Raw genomic sequence first — 13,639 nt, 5'->3', positions numbered from 1 at the left:
TGAAGACTTCGGAGGCTCTTCTGGACTGATCGGTGACACCCGGCATGGTGAAGATAAGGTAGGAAGATCTTCAGGGGCTTAGTGTTAGGTTTATTTAAGGGGGGTTTGGGTTAGATTAGGGGTATGTGGGTGGTGGGTTGTAATGTTGGGTGGGGTGTTGTATGTTTTTTTTTACAGGCAAAAGAGCTGAATTCTTTGGGGCATGCCCCGCACAAGGCCCTTTTAAGGGCTGTTAAGGTAAAAGAGCTTTTCTATTTTTATTTTAGAATAGGGTAGGATTTTTTTCTATTTTGGGGGGCTTTGTTATTTTATTAGGGGGCTTAGAGTAGGTGTAATTAGCTTAAAATTGTTGTAATATTTTTCTAATGTTTGTAAATTATTTTTTTATTTTTTGTACTTTAGTTAGTTTATTTAATTGTATTTATTTGTAGGCATTTTATGTAATTAATTTATTGATAGTGTAGTGTTAGGTTTAATTGTAGATAATTGTAGGTATTTTATTTAATTAATTTATTGATAGTGTAGTGTTAGGTTTAATTGTAACTTAGGTTAGGATTTATTTTACAGGTAATTTTGTAATTATTTTAACTAGGTAGCTATTAAATAGTTATTAACTATTTAATAGCTATTGTACCTGGCTAAAATAAATACAAAGTTACCTGTAAAATAAATATTAATCCTAAAATAGCTACAATATAATTATTAAATTATTTGATTTAAATTATATTTAACTTAGGGGGGTGTTAGGGTTAGACTTAGCTTTAGGGGTTAATACATTTAATAGAGTAGCAGTGAGGTCCGGTCGGCAGATTAGGGGTTAATACTTGAAGTTAGGTGTCGGCGATGTTAGGGAGGGCAGATTAGGGGTTAATACTATTTATTATAGGGTTATTGAGGCGGGAGTGAGGCGGATTAGGGGTTAATAACTTTATTATAGTAGCGGTGAGGTCCGGTCGGCAGATTAGGGGTTAATAATTGTAGGTAGGTAGCGGCGACGTTGGGGGCAGCAGATTAGGGGTTAATAAATATTATATAGGGGTTGGCGGTGTTAGGGGCAGCAGATTAGGGGTACATAGGGATAACGTAGGTTGCGGAGGTGTGCGGTCGGCAGATTAGGGGTTAAAAATTTTTATTAGAGTGGCGGCGATGTGGGGGGGACCTCGGTTTAGGGGTGCATAGGTAGTTTATGAGTGTTAGTGTACTTTAGAGCACAGTAGTTAAGAGCTTTATGAACCGGCGTTAGCCCAGAAAACTCTTAACTCCTGGCTTTTCTCTGCGGCTGGAGTTTTGTCGTTAGATTTCTAACGCTCACTTCAGCCAAGACTCTAAATACCAGAGTTAGAAAGATCCCATTGAAAAGATAGGATACGCAAATGGCGTAGGGGGATCTGCGGTATGGAAAAGTCGCGGCTGGAAAGTGAGCGTTAGACCCTTTCCTGACTGACTCTAAATACCAGCGGGAGCCCCTAACGCTGGTTTTGACGGCTAACGCCAAACTCTAAATCTAGCCGCAAGTGTTAAACATTATTTACAAATTGTCCGTTTTAAATATATAAAGAGTTAAATTCTTATAATGTTCACTCAAAAAGTATAACGAGTCTATAAGGATATGAATAAAGAAGGTAGAATGCTGCTATTGTGCCTGTGAGATAGATGCTTATGTGCTGATGTGATAGTGCAAAATTGCTGAGTGTTAACCGCTAGCTATTGTCATTAGTATAATGTACTAAACAGTGCGTGTGAAGGTGTGATGAAAAAGATTAAGGTGTGTATTAGTGAAACTATATAAATCTGAATGTGAGTATATCAGTCATAATCTAGATGTGGTGTCTGCTCATAGAGCCAGGGGGTGTGGTAGTGTTAACCCTCAGAGGCTAAAAACATAAAATCAATTAAAAGTGGATGTTATGAGATATGTGAATGTCTGTCTTGCGAGTAAATGAGTAATGATTTAATAGATGGTAAATGTATGAGACTAGTAGTATGTCTATTATGAACTTATTCAGTATTGAAAAAATAATAATAAAAAGAATTAAAAGGTTTTTTTTTATCAATTAAATGCCGCTAGATCTAAGTTGGCATTTAAACCAGACGGAAACAAAGTTTTCAGTTTGAAGATCCAATACGTTTCACGTTGTCTTAATTTTTAGCCTATAGTAGTCGGATGATTTGGGCACAAAATCTATGGGATGATATTTGAAAATATGGGGATTGCCATTGTGTTTGTATAAACAATGGTTAGGGATGCTGTGTTTGATTTTAGTTTTCTTACAGTTTTTACTATTGCGGTAATGTTCACCCCATCAGATTCTGACTTTCCTAGAAGTAAGACCCACGTACTGTAGGCCGCAAAAACATTCTATTAGATATACAACAAAAAGAGAGTCACAGTTGAAAAAACACTCAATGGCAAAGGATTCACCAGTGGTTGTTGATTTTTAAATTTTTTGTGCCAAATTTGATACATTTGCAGGAGTTACATCCTGTTTGCCACATCTATAAACACCACATTACAGAACACCAAGGTTGGATAATCACAAAAACATTACAGAACACCATGTTTGGGCAATCACAAACATGAGACATACCATAGTAATACACATACACACAAGAATCACATATCTGATTCATGGTCAGAAGACAAGCGACAACATGACCGAAATAATAATTTCAGAGATCAGCAGTTACATAAACACACAACTCAATCACATTCACCATCTTTTTCATGCCAAACTACTCAGGCACAACAGCACAACAAATCACGTTACCCCTCTTGGAATGATTACTCATGGGTACCGCCCAATCATACAAGATCATGTACACAGGACAACAGTCCAATAACTTATGATTATAAAAATTATAACACTCAATCACATAACACTAGATTACCCATCCATAACTCTCAAACATATCACAACTGGACACATAACAAAGATAATACACAATATTCTAACACACATTTTGAACAATTTGAACATCAAAACAAATTCAGTCCTTTATCCACAATATGTGATTTTGAGAGCCCCAGCACTAGTAACACTCCACCCCCCCCCTTTTTAGGGATAGGCCATACCTCAAGAACAGAGGGACTTCCAATGCGACCAGTAAAAAGACCATATATAAAAGAAAACGAGGTTCTAGAGGCAGATCCCTTGCCGCCAAGAAAGATAAACTATCCAGATTAGATCAGGGCATATTCAATCTCTCATCCTACTCACTGTCTATTGAGGACCAAAAGGATATTAAAACAGGGATTGTCCTTCTGTCCTCCCCATTCCCCCAAGATGTTTGATCTATTTGTGGATGTGAACAATTTCACTCATAACCTGACCTTACAAAAATATTTTGCTAACAAAAAAATTGAAAGCCAATAAACAGGATACCACAGAATCTTAGCTGATACTGACAGACACCATGCCAGCAAACAAACAGACTCCTTGTGTAACATCTAATATTGAGAATCTTACAACACATCTTTTTGATGATTATATGCATACTTCTGTTAAAAATAAATCCAACTTCAATCCTACTAATACAGCTAATAAATATATAGAATTATACCAAAACATGGTCTTGGAGGATTTTGACAAGATATTCGAATCCGAAACCCGCAAGAAAGGCATCTCACTTTATAGGAATAGGAAAGCATTACATAGTTTACAAAACAATCCAAATATTATTATTCAGGATGTGTACAAGGGGGGGGGTCATTGGGCAAAACCTTAAAGACTATATTAGAGAAGCTGACAGAATTTTGGGGGATGAAAACTACTACAGGGTTTTGCCCAATGATCCAACTCCTTTATATTTACAAATGTACCTTACACTTGTTGACAAGGGAGCATCCCTGGGTATCCTAAATAAGAACGAAAGAGATTTTTAAAAAATATCAAATCCTAGTATAGCCCATTACTATCATCTACCGAAAATACACAAGGACAGATTTAATCCCCCTGGTCGCCCGATCATTGCGGGAATTGGCAATTTAACTTACAACTTATTATATTACATTGATCAATTTTTACAAAAAATTTTTATTTCATTGCCCTCATACATTAGGGACAGCACTCATCTTTTGCAACTAATTAATGATATTTCCATCATAGACAGAAATGTAATATGGATTACATGTGATGTCAGCTCTTTGTATTCCAATGTAACGCATGATTTAGGAGTCTCAGCAGTATCCCAAGATCCATATTTACCTAATACACAAAGAACATTCATTTTGGAAAGTATCATATATTTTGCAACACAATTACTTCATTTATCAAGATCATTTTTATTTACAAGTCAAGGGTATGGCCATGGGGACCAGGTTTGCCCCCAGCTTTGCGAATCTCTTCATGGGTCTTTTTGAAGAGAGATACATACGCCAAGTGGACTTTGGGGCGAGCCTGGTCTTCTATGGCCAATACATTGATGATTTGATTTTTAATTGGGATGGGGATAGACCCTCAGCAGATTGGTTTATCACACATCTTAACCAAAATAATATGGGCATCAACTTCACTGCCAATATACAACCACAATCCATAGAGTATCTGGACCTTGTGCTTAGTTGGGGCCCAAACAATATGATAATATCTAAAATCTTTTTAAGGATGTGGACAGTAACAGTTTTCTAGAATATAATTGCAATCACCACAGAAGCTGGATACACAATGTCCCATATAGCCAGTTTAGACGTATAAGGAGAAATTGCACAGAACTAAATACCTTCTTGGAACAGAGTCAGATTTTATATGGTAGATTCATAGAAAAAGGATACCCCTAGTCTACTAGATCAAGCCCTTGTTAGAACCAAAAATTAGGATAGAAACAATATTTTACAGAGTAAAAAAGGACAGATTTCCACGTTGGAGTTAGAGAACCACTGGGGGGACATTATATTCATTACCCAATATAACAATAACTTTTTACAAAATGCAACAAATTTTAAATAAACATTGGCACATTGTACAAAGAGATCCCATACTCAAGAACATTGTGAAGGATAAACCCAGAATAGTTTATAGAAGAGCACCCACTTTGAGGAATAAATTAGCTCCTAGTAAAATAGTCAAACATGTCAAACAAAACACCAAAGCCTAGATTTGGAGTTCGGCGGTAGCCGTGAAAACCAGCGTTAGAGGCTCCTAACGCTGGTTTTGGCCGCCCGCTGGTATTTGCAGTCAGTGATTAAAGGGTCTAACGCTCACTTTTCAGCCGCGACTTTTCTATACCGCAGATCCCCCTACGCCATTTGCGTAGCCTATCTTTTCAATGGGATCTTTCTAACGCTGGTATTTAGAGTCGTTTCTGAAGTGAGCGTTAGAGCTCTAACGACAAGATTCCAGCCCCCTGAAAATAGCAGGAGTTAAGAGCTTTCTGGCTAACGCCGGTTTATAAAGCTCTTAACTACTGTACCCTAAAGTACACTAACACCCATAAACTACCTATGTACCCCTAAACCGAGGTCCCCCCACATCGCCGCCACTCGATTTAAATTTTTAACCCCTAATCTGCCGACCGCCACCTACGTTATACTTATGTACCCCTAATCTGCTGCCCCTAACCCCGCCGACCCCTATATTATATTTCTTAACCCCTAACTTGCCCCCCACAACGTCGCCGCCAGCTACTTAAAATAATTAACCCCTAATCTTCCGACCGCAAATCGCCGCCACCTACGTTATCCCTATGTACCCCTAATCTGCTGCCCCTAACATCGCCGACCCCTATATTATATTTATTAACCCCTAATCTGCCCCCCACAACGTCGCCGACACCTGCCTACACTTATTAACCCCTAATCTGCCGAGCGGACCGCACCGCTACTATAATAAAGTTATGAACCCCTAACCCGCCTCACTAACCCTATCATAAATAGTATTAACCCCTAATCTGCCCTCCCTAACATCGCCGACACCTAACTTCAATTATTAACCCCTAATCTGCTGACCGGAGCTCACCGCTATTCTAATAAATGTATTAACCCCTAAAGCTAAGTCTAACCCTAACACTAACACCCCCCTAAGTTAAATATAATTTTTATCTAACAAAATAAATTAACTCTTATTAAATAACTTATTCCTATTTAAAGCTAAATACTTACCTGTAAAATAAATCCTAATATAGCTACAATATAAATTATAATTATATTATAGCTATTTAAGGATTAATATTTATTTTACAGGCAACTTTGTAATTATTTTAACCAGGTACAATAGCTATTAAATAGTTAAGAACTATTTAATAGTTACCTAGTTAAAATAATAACAAATTTACCTGTAAAATAAATCCTAACCTAAGATATAATTAAACCTAACACTAGACTATCAATAAAATAATTAAATAAACTACCTACAATTACCTACAATTAACCTAACACTACACTATCAATAAATTAATTAAACACAATTCCTACAAATAAATACAATTAAATAAACTAGCTAAAGTACAAAAAATAAAAAAGAACTAAGTTACAGAAAATAAAAAAATATTTACAAACATAATAAAAATATTACAACAATTTTAAACTAATTACACCTACTCTAAGCCCCCTAATAAAATAACAAAGCCCCCCCAAATAAAAAATTCCCTACCCTATTCTAAATTAAAAAAGTTACAAGCTCTTTTACCTTACCAGCCCTGAACAGGGCCCTTTGCGGGGCATGCCCCAAGAATTTCAGCTCTTTTGCCTGTAAAAGAATAAATACAATACCCCCCCCCCAACATTACAACCCACCACCCACATACCCCTAATCTAACCCAAACCCCCCTTAAATAAACCTAACACTAAGCCCCTGAAGATCTTCCTACCTTGTCTTCACCATACCAGGTTCACCGATCCGTCCTGAAGAGCTCCTCCGATGTCCTGATCCAAGCCCAAGCGGGGGCTGAAGAGGTCCATGATCCGGTCAAAGTCTTCATCCAAGCGGGGCAGAAGAGGATCTTCCATCCGATTGAAGTCATCATCCAGGCGGCATCTTCTATGGTCTTCCATCCGGAGCGAAGCGGCAGGATCCTGAAGACCTCCAGCGCGGAACATCCATCCGGACCGACGACTGAACGACGAATGACTGTTCCTTTAAGGGACGTCATCCAAGATGGCGTCCCTCGAATTCCGATTGGCTGATAGGATTCTATCAGCCAATCGGAATTAAGGTAGGAATTTTCTGATTGGCTGATGGAATCAGCCAATCAGAATCAAGTTCAATCCGATTGGCTGATCCAATCAGCCAATCAGATTGAGCTCGCATTCTATTGGCTGTTCCGATCAGCCAATAGAATGCGAGCTCAATCTGATTGGCTGATTGGATCGGCCAATCGGATTGAACTAGATTCTGATTGGCTGATTCCATCAGCCAATCAGAAAATTCCTACCTTAATTCCGATTGGCTGATAGAATCCTATCAGCCAATCGGAATTCGAGGGACGCCATCTTGGATGACGTCCCTTAAAGGAACAGTCATTCGTCGTTCAGTCGTCGGTCCGGAACATCCATCCGGACCGACGACTGAACGACGAATGACTGTTCCTTTAAGGGACGTCATCCAAGATGGCGTCCCTCGAATTCCGATTGGCTGATAGGATTCTATCAGCCAATCGGAATTAAGGTAGGAATTTTCTGATTGGCTGATGGAATCAGCCAATCAGAATCAAGTTCAATCCGATTGGCTGATCCAATCAGCCAATCAGATTGAGCTCGCATTCTATTGGCTGTTCCGATCAGCCAATAGAATGCGAGCTCAATCTGATTGGCTGATTGGATCGGCCAATCGGATTGAACTAGATTCTGATTGGCTGATTCCATCAGCCAATCAGAAAATTCCTACCTTAATTCCGATTGGCTGATAGAATCCTATCAGCCAATCGGAATTCGAGGGACGCCATCTTGGATGACGTCCCTTAAAGGAACAGTCATTCGTCGTTCAGTCGTCGGTCCGGATGGATGTTCCGCGCTGGAGGTCTTCAGGATCCTGCCGCTTCGCTCCGGATGGAAGACCATAGAAGATGCCGCCTGGATGATGACTTCAATCGGATGGAAGATCCTCTTCTGCCCCGCTTGGATGAAGACTTTGACCGGATCATGGACCTCTTCAGCCCCCGCTTGGGCTTGGATCAGGACATCGGAGGAGCTCTTCAGGACGGATCGGTGAACCTGGTATGGTGAAGACAAGGTAGGAAGATCTTCAGGGGCTTAGTGTTAGGTTTATTTAAGGGGGGTTTGGGTTAGATTAGGGGTATGTGGGTGGTGGGTTGTAATGTTGGGGGGGGGGTATTGTATTTATTCTTTTACAGGCAAAAGAGCTGAAATTCTTGGGGCATGCCCCGCAAAGGGCCCTGTTCAGGGCTGGTAAGGTAAAAGAGCTTGTAACTTTTTTAATTTAGAATAGGGTAGGGAATTTTTTATTTGGGGGGGCTTTGTTATTTTATTAGGGGGCTTAGAGTAGGTGTAATTAGTTTAAAATTGTTGTAATATTTTTATTATGTTTGTAAATATTTTTTATTTTCTGTAACTTAGTTCTTTTTTATTTTTTGTACTTTAGCTAGTTTATTTAATTGTATTTATTTGTAGGAATTGTGTTTAATTAATTTATTGATAGTGTAGTGTTAGGTTAATTGTAGGTAATTGTAGGTAGTTTATTTAATTATTTTATTGATAGTCTAGTGTTAGGTTTAATTATATCTTAGGTTAGGATTTATTTTACAGGTAATTTTTTTATTATTTTAACTAGGTAACTATTAAATAGTTCTTAACTATTTAATAGCTATTGTACCTGGTTAAAATAATTACAAAGTTGCCTGTAAAATAAATATTAATCCTTAAATAGCTATAATATAATTATAATTTATATTGTAGCTATATTAGGATTTATTTTACAGGTAAGTATTTAGCTTTAAATAGGAATAAGTTATTTAATAAGAGTTAATTTATTTCGTTAGATAAAAATTATATTTAACTTAGGGGGGTGTTAGTGTTAGGGTTAGACTTAGCTTTAGGGGTTAATACATTTATTAGAATAGCGGTGAGCTCCGGTCGGCAGATTAGGGGTTAATAATTGAAGTTAGGTGTCGGCGATGTTAGGGAGGGCAGATTAGGGGTTAATACTATTTATGATAGGGTTAGTGAGGCGGGTTAGGGGTTCATAACTTTATTATAGTAGCGCTCAGGTCCGCTCGGCAGATTAGGGGTTAATAAGTGTAGGCAGGTGTCGGCGACGTTGAGGGGGGCAGATTAGGGGTTAATAAATATAATATAGGGGTCGGCGATGTTAGGGCAGCAGATTAGGGGTACATAGGTATAATGTAGGTGGCGGCGGTGTATGGAGCGGCAGATTAGGGGTTGATAATAATATGCAGGGGTCAGCGATAGCGGGGGCGGCAGATTAGGGGTTAATAAGTGTAAGGTTAGGGGCGTTTAGACTCGGGGTACATGTTAGGGTGTTAGGTGCAGACGTAGGAAGTGTTTCCCCATAGGAAACAATGGGGCTGCGTTAGGAGCTGAACGCTGCTTTTTTGCAGGTGTTAGGTTTTTTTTCAGCTCAAACAGCCCCATTGTTTCCTATGGGAGAATCGTGCACGAGCACGTTTTGGAGGCCGGCCGCGTCCGTAAGCAACTCTGGTATCGAGAGTTGCATTTGCGGTAAAAATGCTCTACGCTCCTTTTTTGGAGCCTAACGCAGCATTTGTTTGAACTCTCGATACCAGAGTTAATTTTATGGTGCGGCCAGAAAAAAGCCCGCGGAGCGTTAACAGCCCTTTTACCGCCGAACTCCAAATCTAGGCCCAAGGAAGCTAACAAAGCTTTCAAATGCATTTTTGGCCTCCAGTGTGTTTATACAGTAGATGTGGCAAAACAGGATGTAACTCCTGCAAATTTATCAAATTTGGCACAAAAACTTTTAAATCAACAACCACTGGTGAATCCTTTCCCATTGAGTGTTTTTTCAACTGTGACTCTCTGTTTGTTGTATATCTAATAGAATGGTTTTGTGGCCTATAGTACGTGGGTCGTACTTCTAGGAAAGTCAGAATCTGATGGGGTGAACATTACCGTAATTGTAAAAACTGTAAGAAAACTAAAATCAAACACAGCATCCCTAACCATTGTTTATACAAACACAATGGCAATCCCCATATTTTCAAATATCATCCCATAGATTTTGTGCCCAAATCATCTGACTACAATAGGCTAAACAAATTAAGACAACGTGAAACGTATTGGATCTTCAAACTGAAAACTTTGTTTCCGTCTGGTTTAAATGCCAACTTAGATCTAGCGGCATTTAATTGATAAACATTTTAAATTCTTTTTATTATTATTTTTTCAATACTGAATAAGTTCATAATAGACATACTACTAGTCTCATATATTTACCATCTATTTTATCATTACTCATTTACTCACAAGACAGACATTCACATATCTCATAACATCCACTTTTAATAGATTTTTTGTTTTTAGCCTCTGAGGGTTAACACTACCACACCCCCTGGCTCTATGAGCAGACACCACATCTAGAGTATGACTGATTTACTCACATTCAGATTTATTTAGTTTCACTAATACACACCTTAATCTTTTTCATCACACCTTCACACGCACTGTTTAGTACATTATACTAATGACAATAGCTAGCGGTTAACACTAAGCAATTTTGCACTATCACATCAGCACATAAGCATCTATCTCACAGGCACAATAGCAGCATTCTACCTTCTTTATTCATATCCTTATAGACTCGTTATACTTTTTGAGTGAACGTTATAAGAATGTAACTCTTTATATATTTAAAACGGACAATTTGTCAATAATGTTTAACACTGCATGTTTTATATGATAGTGTACACACATACACACATATACACAATGATGACATATAGATAATATCATATACTTTCATATTCTTTATATTACCACGCTCAATCCTATTGGCTGATTGGATCAGCCAATAGGATTGAACTTCAAGCCTATTGGCTGATTGGATCAGCCAATAGGATTTTTTCTACCTTAATTCCGATTGGCTGATAGAATTCTATCAGCCAATCCGAATGGAAAGGATGCCATCTTGGATGACGTCACTTAAAGGTACCTTCATTCTGTGTTAGCCGTCGATTGAAGAGGATGCTCCACGTCGGATGTCTTGAAGATGGACCTGCTCCACGCCGGATGGATGAAGATAGAAGATACCATCTGGATGAAGACTTCTGCCCGTCTGGAGGACCACTTCGCCCTGCTTGGATAAAGACTTCTCCCGGGTTCGTTGAGGACTTTGGTCTGGTTGGGTGAAAACTTCTCCCTGTAAGGTGATCTTCAAGGGGTTAGTGTTAGGTTTTAATGTTGGGGGGATTTGTAATTTTTTTTACAGGTAAAAGAACTGATTACTTTGGAGCAATGCCCCGCAAAAGGCCCTTTTAAGGGCTATTTGTAATTTAGTGTAAGGTAGGGCTTTTTTTTATTTTGGGGGGGCTTTTTTATTTTTTTAGGGGGATTAGATTAGGTATAATTAGTTTACAAATCTTGTAATTTGTTTATTATTTTCTGTAATTTAGTGGGTGTTTTTTTGTACTTTAGATAATTTAATTTAATTGTATTTAATTGTTTTTAATTTAGGGAAATAATTTAATTGTAGAGTAGTGTTAGGTGTAATTGTAACTTAGGTTAGCTTTTATTTTACAGGTACTTTTGTATTTATTTTAACTAGGTAGTTATTAAATAGTTAATAACTATTTAATAACTATTCTATCTAGTTAAAATAAATACAAACTTGCCTGTAAAATAAAAATAAACCCTAATCTAGCTACGATGTAACTATTAAATATATTTTAGCTAGCTTAGGGTTTATTTTATAGGTAAGTATTTAGTTAATGATAGGAATTTTATTTAGATTTATTGCAATTATATTTAAGTTAGGGGGTGTTAGGTTTAGGGTTAGACTTAGGTTTAGGGGTTAATAACTTTAATATAGTGGCGGCGACGTTGGGGCCGGCAGATTAGGGGTTAATAAATGTAGGTAGGTGGCGTTGATGTTAGGGCCGCCAGATTAGGGGTTAATAATATTTAACTAATGTTTGCAAGGCGGGAGTGCGGCGGTTTAGGGGTTAATATGTTTATTATAGTGGCGTGACGTTGGGGGCAGCAGATTAGGGGTTAATAAATGTAGGTAGGTGGCGGCGACATTGGGGGCGGCAGATTAGTAGTTAATAAATATAATGTAGGTGGCAGCGGTGTCCGGAGCAGCAGATTAGGGGTTAAAAATATAATGCAGGTGTCGGCGATGTTGGGGGCGGAAGATTAGGGGTTAATAAGTGTAAGATTAGGGGTGTTTAGACTCGGGGTTCATGTTAGGTGTAGACATAAAATGTATTTCCCCAAAATAATCAACGGGGCTGCTTTAAGGAGCTTTACGCTGCTTTTTGGCAGGTGTTAGACTTTTTTTCAGCCGACTCTCCTCGTTGATTCCTATTGGGAAATCGTGCACGAGCACGTTACACCAGCTCACCGCTAACGTAAGCAGCGCTGGTATTGGAGTGCGGAAAGGAGCAAAATTTTGCTCAACGCTCACTTCTTGTCTGGTTTGTAAAAACCTGTAATACCAGCGCTGTCTGTAAGTGAGCGGTGAGCATAAACTGCTCGTTAGCACCGCATAGCCTCTAATGCAAAACTCGTAATCTAGGTGTATGTGATTAATGAGTCAAACAACAGCAGAGATAATAGTTTATTTTAACATTTTTTTCTCTTCTTTATTATTCATTTTTCATTTTTATCTAATACACACAGGGTTAAGTTTCCTTTACTCACAAGAATCCAATGAAGAACAGCTGAGACAAGGTTCATTTAGAAATGTTTGCTTACGTATTGATACAATTTTTGTTACTATTGGTTCATTTTCATTGTGACAACTTCCGTGTTTGATACTCACAAATGTATTTAATACTTTTAATGAAGAGGTTTTTTTATTCGTTTGTATTGCCTGAAGAAATGACCGGTTTTGTATTGTCGAGAAACGCGTTGCAGTGACAAGATTAAAACATTTTTAACCATAACCAACTCGGAATTTGTCTCCTGGTTTTATCCTGGTTATATCCTCCTCTGAGCATATTCCAAAGCTCATCGCAGTTCACAGAGCTGTCTTCATTGGATCACAGCTGATACTATTGCAGAGAACTCCCCAATACAGCTGACCAGCGAGTCCAATCAGTGTACTAACCACTGTTAAGTGTTAGCCCGCATGTTGGCACCGTTCAGAGTACAGTGCAATATCTGGTAAGCCTTTTTAATTCTGCAGTTATTTTTCCAGATTGGGAACTTTTTACACTATGAGGCGCCCTCTTTCTTTTTCAATTTATTTAGATTTATTTTAATTATATTTAAGTTAGGGGGTGTTAGGGTTAGACTTAGGTTTAGGGGTAAATTAATTTAGTATAGTGGCGGCGACGTTAGGGGCGGCAGATTAGGGGTTAATAAATGTAGGTAGGTGGCGGCGATGTTAGGGGCTGCAGATTAGGGATTAATAATATTTAACTAGTGTTTGTGATGCGGGAGTGGGGCAGATTAGGGGTTAATAAATATAATGTAGGTGTCGGCGATGTTGGGGGCGACAGATTAGGGGTTAATAAGTGTAAGATTAGGTGTAAACATAAATTTTGT

This window comes from Bombina bombina, chromosome 1 (assembly GCF_027579735.1).
Source record: "Bombina bombina isolate aBomBom1 chromosome 1, aBomBom1.pri, whole genome shotgun sequence".
Taxonomy (NCBI): Eukaryota; Metazoa; Chordata; class Amphibia; order Anura; family Bombinatoridae; genus Bombina; species Bombina bombina.
The sequence above is the reverse complement of the archived record's forward strand: the minus strand, read 5'-3'. Positions refer to the sequence as shown.